A 9,050-nucleotide genomic window follows, 5' to 3' on the forward strand; every position below is an offset into this window, starting at 1 on the left:
TATTGTGCTGCATGTTTCACTGAATACTGTTTTGATGTTCTATTACGACTAACTACATTTTTTTCAGAATTTAACAAATAACACGTAGGCCTGTCTTTTGTCTTTCAATATCCTACTACAATCCACCAGGATTTACACAACCCTATTTTTAATCACATTTATTTCCATAAATAATCAGTCAAAAATTATTGCACCTGAATATGACCCTGAAAATATGACTATTATATTTTCCCTTAAAGCTTTTAAGCAATTAACATAATACGTGCAGTAATTTAATTTTAATTTTAGTAGCTAAATAAGGAGGTATGCATATCAGGCTATATCACATCCGGCCGTGATTGGGAGTCCCATAGGGCGGTGCACAATTGGCCCAGCGTCGTCCAGGTTTGGCCGGGGTAGGCCGTCATTGTAAATAAGACAATCAGTTCCTGATGAATACACAATAAGATACAGTTTTCCTATCCCTGCTCCCCCTCAACACTCATTCCAACGTTACTTTTTTTGCAGGAATCTTCTAGCTTGGATGCCAGGATGGAGGAGGGAACAAAGGGAAGGAGTACAGAAGTTATCCAGCCGGCTGACTAAGAAATGTAAATAGCCTATGTTTTGCTCTCTCTCTATGTCTCTATGTCTCTATCTATGTCTCTATGTCTGCCAGACTGCTGAGGGGCAACATAGTCAATGAACTTGTTAGGCTAAGTCTAACTTAGTGAAGGCCTTAGGTAATGGTTAATCATGATTCCTCTTGGTCTTTACAGTTCCTGAAACAAGTCAATGACCTAATGCATGGCCCACTCCGTTACCAGTGACCAGTGACCAGTTACCAGTGACCTATTCTGCCACATCCTAGGGAAAGGAGAGAGCAGCACCACTACTCCTTAAATCCATAGTCATTGACAGTACGTTTTTTGTGCAAAATTTTGTTTTTTTCATGTAAAGTTTCTCCCATTTCTCTCTTGCTCATTCTCCCTGACAATGTTTGTTGCAGGAATGATTTGACAGTCACACAACATTTGAAAAATATAGTATTTTATTGTCTCTTTATTGCCTCTTTACCTTTTTTTAAAATGATACTTCGGGCGCTTTATCTACTTCTCCAGAGTCAGACTAGCGATAGCTCAATGACTGGAAGTCTATGGATATCTGCTTGCATTGCGGTAACGCTAATATGCATTGGCTCAGGAAACTAGTTCTTAACATCCTTCATACTGGACACAGAGACATAAAAGTGGTATCCAATAGTTAATTTAACTCTGGGGAAGTAGATAACGGGCCTCATTGCCAAAATCTCGAAGTATCCCTTTAAGACTGCCAAGCTGTCCTCAATTTGGGGAACCTCTGTCCGGGACAATGTCCTCAAGAATACCAAGCGGTGTGTTTTATAAAAAGTTGTTTGAATATTACAACACGTATTAAGAGTAAGCAAAACTTTACAATTTAGAGATTAGTTCAAAATAATAATTATCCAACTACTGTCTAATATTGATATCCTCTTTCTTAAAATGTTTCAGATTGATGACCAATGAATTAATGTCCCACTTCAATATGAAGGGACAGAGGAGCAAACATGCCTTTGCTACCACTCGTGTGTACTCCATTGTAGTAAGTAAATGTGAGCAGCTGAGACATTTGACATAGACAATGAGACATTTTTTGTAGATTCTGACTTTTAAAGATATTATACTGTGCGTTACTGTTCTGTTGTGTCCTGCATGCCCACAATATGCCATTCGTTCATTTATTTTCTTCTCTTTTTATGCTGAAGTGTCATGAAAAGCCAGAAAATGTAGGAGGTTAATGAGTTGCGAGCCCACTGGAAAGTCCTATAATATGCCCCTGACCGCCGTTGTGGAGGAACATGCAAAGTATGCATAAAAAAGTTGCTATTTTTTGAAGATATCGCTAAGTTATAACTGCCACAAGCTTCTTCAACTTCTTCAACTAGTACCATGGAAATACTTTAATTTAGCGGAGTCCAAAAAAATGTCTTCAGGAATGATAAAGTTGTAATGCACAACTCTTCAAGAGGGCCACTACGCTCCAGATCGCCTTCTGTGCTCAGAGGTCCTTGATGAGGATCTATGCCATCACACCACTTTTATTAATCATTAATGAAATACAACAATGGGCCTTTATATACTCTCAGTATTTCTATGCATGTAATTTCTGTGGGTGAATTATGAAACAATTACTGTGTGCAGATGTGCCATAAATTGTGATGTAGATTTGTTTTGGCCATTGCTTGATCTATTTTAAATGTAAGAATATGTTGCAGATTTAAACTTTAATTGGTGACTATGGAAACAAATAGAAATGTAATGAATTATGTTTTCAATATCCAACTCTATCCTCTGCAATACTTTTTACAGTAGGTAATAAACTGTAGTCAGGTGGTCATTACCAGGTTATGATCAGGTCTTAACTATGACCAGTAGCCTACATAATATTACACATAATGTAGTGGTCAGAATTATGACCAGCTGGTCAGATAGAGGTCACAATTATGACCAACTGTAAAAAAATATATATACAGTATATATATATTTTCAACCAGTTTGCGACAAGAATAATATGTCATAATTCAGTCAGGTTTTACCAACTGGGAAGGGTAGGCTACACTCCTTAACAGTACATTCTTGCGCTAGGTAGCCTATATGCGTTCATTCACAGAGGATTTATACAATTACACAGAAGGATTGGTCCTTGCTCTTGGATTAAAGAAAACATATGTAGTCTACTCAGATTAGAATAGAATGATGCTATTCAACAGTGCAAGTCTCACCATAATTTCTCCCTCACACTCCAAATCCACCATAGCATCATATCGCCCTTTCAGATCCTGTCAACACAAATGTTAACCAATGTTAGCCTATCTCCCATAATAACTCAAGAGGAATTTACCATCAGTTTACAATTTAAAACATTGTATTTCCCCCAACAAATAATACATCTCGGCTGACACCACTGATGGTATCACTTAACATCACTTAAATGTATAAACGTCACTTTAATATATAACCATAATAGTTCCAATATTCAAAATTACATGAGTCGCTTCAAGTGAGAGCAGCGCTCCGCCGCTTACCATTAGGACTGCCTGCAGTGGTTGTTTGTCTGTGAACTAATGGCAATATACGATTTGCTCGCTTAGCTGGTGGTTGCTGAAAGGCAGGGTGTGCCGAATAGTTTCTTTGTCTGGACTTGATTGTTTGAAAAGTCTAAACGGGATCCTTGGGACGTCCAAGCTCTGACGTTCTCCCTATGGCCAGTAGACTACAAAATATAGCACATAATATAGTGGTGAGAATTATGACCAGATGGTTGTATGGTGGTCAGAAAAATACACTATATGTACAAAAGTATGTGGAAACCCTATTTCAGTCACACCTGTTGCTGACAGGTGTATAAAATCAAGCACACAGCCATGCAATCTCCATTGACAGACATTGGCAGTAAAATGGCCTTACTGAAGAGCTCAGTGACTTTCAATGTGGCACCGTCATAGGATGCCACCTTTCCAACAAGTCAGTTTGTCAAATGTCTGCCCTGCTAGAGCTGCCCCGATCAAATGTAAATGCTGTTATTGTGAAGTGTAAACGTCTAGGAGCAACAACGGCTCAGCCGCGAAGTGGTAGGCCACAAAAGCTCACAGAACGGGACATCCGAGTCCTGAAGCGCGTAGTGCGTAACAATCACCTGTCCTCGGTTGCAACACTCACTACTGAGTTCCAAATTGTCTCTGGAAACAAAGTCAGAACAACAACTGTTCGTTGAGAGCTTCTTGAAATGGGTTTCCATGGCCGAGCATCCGCACACAAGCCTAAGATCACAATATGCAATGCCAAGCGTCGGCTGGAGTGGAAACGCGTTCTCTGGAGTGATGAAACAAGCTTCAACATCTGTCAGTCCGACGGTCAAATCTGTGTTTGGCGGATGCCAGGAGAACGCTACCTGTCCCAATGCAACTGTAAAGTTTGGTGGAGGCGGAATAATGGTTTGGAGCTGTTTTTGGAGCTAACGTGATTAGCATGACGTTGTAAGTAACAAGAAAATTTCCCAGGACATACATTAGACATGTCTTATATGGGCAGAAAGCTTCAATTATTGTTAATCTAACTGCACTGTACAATTTACAGGAGCAATACCATGCTATTGTTTAAGGGGAGTGCACAACAACAAAAAACTTTTATCACGGCAACTGGTTTGATATATTCACCTCTGAAGGTATATAATGTGCTTACATTCAGTCATTTTGCTCTGATTTGTCATCTTGAGGGTCCCAGAAATAAAATCAATAAAATCAAAAATCAAATTTTATCATAGTTATCTTTGATAAAATACATTTTTGTATTCAAATGTAGGAACTGGGTTCTACAGTTTGAACCCCTGCTGTGGGGTTATATCCTGTCTGGTTGGTCCTGCCCGGGGGTATCGTTGGACGGGGCCACAGTGTCTCCCGACCCGTCCTGTCTCAGCCTCCAGTATTTATGCTGCAATAGTTTATGTGTCAGGGGGCTAGATTCAGTCTGTTATATCTGGAGTATTTATCCTGTCTTATCCTGTGTCATGTGTGAATTTAAGTATGCACCCTCTAATTCTCTCTCCCTCTCCTCCCGGAGGACCTGAGCCCTGGGAACATGCCTCAGGACTATCTGGCCTGATGACTCCTTGCTGTCCCCAGTCCACCTGGTAGTGTTGCTGCTCCAGTTTCAACTGTTCTGCCTGCGGCTATGGAACCCTGACCAGTTCACCAGACGTGCTACCTTGTACCAGACCGGCTATTTTCGACTCTCTCTTTCTACCGCACCTGCTGTCTCTAACTCTGAATGCTCGACTATGAAAAGCCAACTGACATTTACTCCTGAGGTGCTGACCTATTGCACCCTCTACACCCACTGTGATTATTATTATTTGACCCTGCTTGTCATCTATGAACGTTTGAACATCTTGGCCATGTACTGTTATAATCTCCACCCGCCACAGCCAGAAGAGGACTGGATACCCCTCAAAGCCTGGTTCCTCTCTAGGTTTCTTCCTAGGTTCCTGCCTTTCTAGGGAGTTATTCCTAGCCACCGTGCTTCTACATCTACATTGCTTGCTGTTTGGGGTTTTAGGCTGGGTTTCTGTATAAGCACTTTGCGACATCGGCTAATGTAAAAAAGGGCTTCATAAATACATTTGATTGATTCTAATGGAATCCAGAAAGAACAAAACACTGTCCTCTAACATTTAGGCTACATCAAAAGGTGCAAAGTTAGTTTGTGTTGATGTGATGTGATGATGTGGTGCAGTTGGTAGAGCATGGTGTTTGTAATGCTAGGGTTGTGGGTTCAAGTCCCATGGGGGACCTGTTTGAAAAAGTATGATAATCTATGCACTCACTACTGTAAGTTGCTCTGGATAAGAGCGTCTACTAAGAAATAATGAATAGGCCATTTCAGTTTTCACATAGAAATAAAGTGCATTTGCAAAGTATTTAAACAAACTGGACAGAGCCTGTTTATCAGATTCACTTTTTTGTACAGATAATGTTTAGACTCAAGTTACAAATGCTGGTAAACATTTAAATACATTTAGTTTACATTTGTTCACAAAAGTAGTGCACTGAGCTTTTACTAGTCCTGTATTAGCGACCAATATTGACATCTTTAGCATGGGCTTTTTATTTCTCACCCCTCCTCAAAAAAATCGCAGCACCCCCACCCCCAAACTACTTCCCACGGTGATGCTTCGAGCGAGATCAGCGCTCCACCTCTTACCATATTAGGATTGCCTGCGGTGGTTGTTTGTCTGTGAACTTGTGGCAATATATGATTTACCCGCCTAGCCTTTACCTATTGTAAAATAAGTTGCTGTGGTTGCTGAAATAGTGGTTGCTGTGGTTGTGCCGAATAGTTTTTTTGTCTGGATTTGATTCTTTGAAACGGAATCCTTGACATGTCCAGACTCTGACGTCACCCCATTGAAGTTGACATTTAAAACGGTTAAGGTTAGGTTTAGGTAAGGGTTATGGTTAAGGTTAAGGTTAGGGTAGTGGTTAGAGTTTAGTGTAGGGACGTCCCAGGGATCCCGGATTGCACTAACCATTGATTATTTGAGCGGGGATGTAAAACGTAACCTACTTCCCTTTCCTCGATTTGTTGACTCTTTCTCTTGAAGAACATAAGAAAGCGTCCAAACGAGTAAGGTGGGTTCCTCTTACCTCATCAAGAACGGTTGGCTGAAATAGGGTGCAGCTGTCATCTGCAAACTAAAGTTGGTATTTATCTATGAACTGCTGACAAGAATAATTGGCAGGCAGCATACTAAGCCTACTTTTTTTGTTGTCCTTTTCATACACTTACACTGGGGTAATCTCAATACTCTTGGCTCATCTCCTTGGCTCCTTCCCTTCACCTGCACAGATCTGAAAACCCTGGACAGGTGAAAGCAATATGGTGGATACTGGGATTTTGGTTTCACCTGTTCAGTTATTCAAATCAGTGTAGATTATTAAAGCGGAAGTGGAGAGGAAGCTATATTGAGATCCAACCCTGGCTACGTAAAGACCTGTATCTTGTCAATAGAGGGCGTCAAAGCTTTAACGTATAATAAATAAGTCACAATAAGAGAGTTGTCTCTCTTAAGAAAGAGAGTAAGAAAATGACAAAAGAATGTGATAGAACTAGGCCTGCCATATGTTTCCCTGGGCTGGCTTTGATATGTTTCAGGGGTTCCAATTGAAACGGGCCCCAGCTGCACAGGCGGCCACCACTGACTGATTTTTAACGCACATGTTAAATATAGATTCCTTTATTGCTACGTCAATGTTTTGATGTCGGAAACGTTGCACAGCAATGTTGGTCCATGCTGACGTCATGGCATCACGCAGTTGCTGCAGATTGGACGGTGGTACATTCATGCTGTGAACAGCCTGTTCCATCTCTCAATAGATGCTCTATTGGCTTGAGGTCTGGGGACTGACCAGGCCACTCAAGTAAACTGATCTCACTGTCATGTTCCAGGTGATGTTTTTCCACTTCTCAATTGCCCAGTGTTGGTGATCGTGTGCCCACTGGAACAGCTTCTTCTTGTTTTTAGCTGATAGGAGTGGAACCCGGTGTGGTCGTCTGCTGCAATAGCCCATCCGTGACAAGGATCAAAGAGTTGTGCGTTTTGAGATGCCGTTCTGCACACCACTGTTGTACTGCACTGTTATTTTTCTGTTTGTGGCCCACTGTTAGCTTGCACGATTCTTAGCTTGCACGATATGGAGAGGGTGTAAAATTTAAATCAAATTTACTGTCCAGTCATCAGACCAGTGATATTTTAAGGTAGGGGAGAAGGAAGAGTGTGCTTGAAAGTATTATAACGGGGCCTGTCCTACAGTAAATGCCATTCTAAAAACGCAAACGGAAACTGAACTCTGGCCCGCCGAGCATTAGCATTTTACATTCAGCGGCGGGAGATGAGACAATGGCAGAAGTGGATATGGAGCTTAAATCTGATGGAAATAAGGATGAATAGACTTTTGTCCAAAATAATAGAAAAATAAATGAAATAGATGTGGGTGAGAAAACGTCTAGTGTTGATAATATCCCATTGTACAGTATCTAGTAGCCTATGTTTTCTGGGAATATTGGTGCCCGACTTGAAAATATGGTGATGAAAGCTACTGAGGTAAAGACAGATTCAGGTTGGATATTCGACGGACTTTCGCCTGTAGTTTTCCTTACGTCCACCAACAACAGTTAGGGACCGTAAACATAGTGACAAGTCAAATTATTCAAATTTCAATAGCTCTTTAACCAATACTCCTAAAACTTTCAAAACTGGTTCTAGCTAACCCGATGACATAGACACACATTGCACACACTTTTTTAGACCCACACACCTCCAACAAGGTTCATAATGTCCACTCAGTGGACCTACACATTGCACACCCTTTTGTCTGTCCATTTGCATCTCATGAGATTTTAAAATAATTTTTTCAAGATTCAAATTTCAAATCTAATTTCAATAGATTTTACATAAATGTTCACTATTTAACATTTCAATAGCTCCTTGGTCGTGTGACCTACTTGACTCAAACAAGGTTCAGAATGTACACTCAGTGGGCCTACTCATTGCACACCCTTTAGTTTGTCCCTTGTCCTCTCACTTGATTTTACACACATTTTTCTAAATGTTACATTTAAATAGCTCCTTGGTCATGTGACCTACTGACCTCAACCAAGGTTCAGAATGTCCACTGACTACCCTTCTATATTGCACACCCTTTTGTTTGTCCCTTTGCATATCAGGTGATTTTACATTAATTTGGAAAACTTTTGAATTTCAATAGCTCCTTGGTCATGTGACCTGCTGACCTCAAACAAGGTTCAGAATGTCCACTCATTGGGTCTGCAGATTGCACACCCTTTAGTTTGTCCATTTTCATCTCACATATTTTTACATAAATTTTTCAAACATTTGAATTTCAATAGCTCCTTGATCATGTGACCTGCTGACCTCAAACAAGGTTCAGAATGTACAATCATTGGGCCTAGACATTGCACACCCTTTAGTTTGTCCATTTTCATCTCACACGTTTTAGATTAATTTTGTAAACTTTAGAATTTCAATAGCTCCTTGGTCATGTGACCTACTGTCCCCAACCAAGGTTCAGAATGTCCACTGACTACCCTTCTATATTGCACACTCTTTAGTTTGTCCATTTTCATCTCACACATTTTTAGATGAATTTTGTATACTTTCTAATTTCGATACGTCCTTGGTCATGTGACTCAAACAAGGTTCAGAATGTTCACTGACTACCCTTCACTGCAAAGGGCAGTGTGGAGTGCAATAGAGATTGCATCATCTGTGGATCTGTTTGGGCAGTATGCAAGTTGGAGTGGTCTAGGGTTTCTGGGATAATGGTGTTGATGTGAGCCATTACCAGCCTTTCAAAGCACTTCATGGGTACGGACGTGAGTGCTACGGGTCTTTAGTCATTTAGGCAGGTTGTTTTTCCAACATCATGACACTTATTTGGAGTCTGTGGCTCAAGTGGTTTGAAAGCGTGAATA

This window comes from Salvelinus namaycush, chromosome 25, assembly GCF_016432855.1.
Source record: "Salvelinus namaycush isolate Seneca chromosome 25, SaNama_1.0, whole genome shotgun sequence".
NCBI classification, from domain to species: Eukaryota; Metazoa; Chordata; class Actinopteri; order Salmoniformes; family Salmonidae; genus Salvelinus; species Salvelinus namaycush.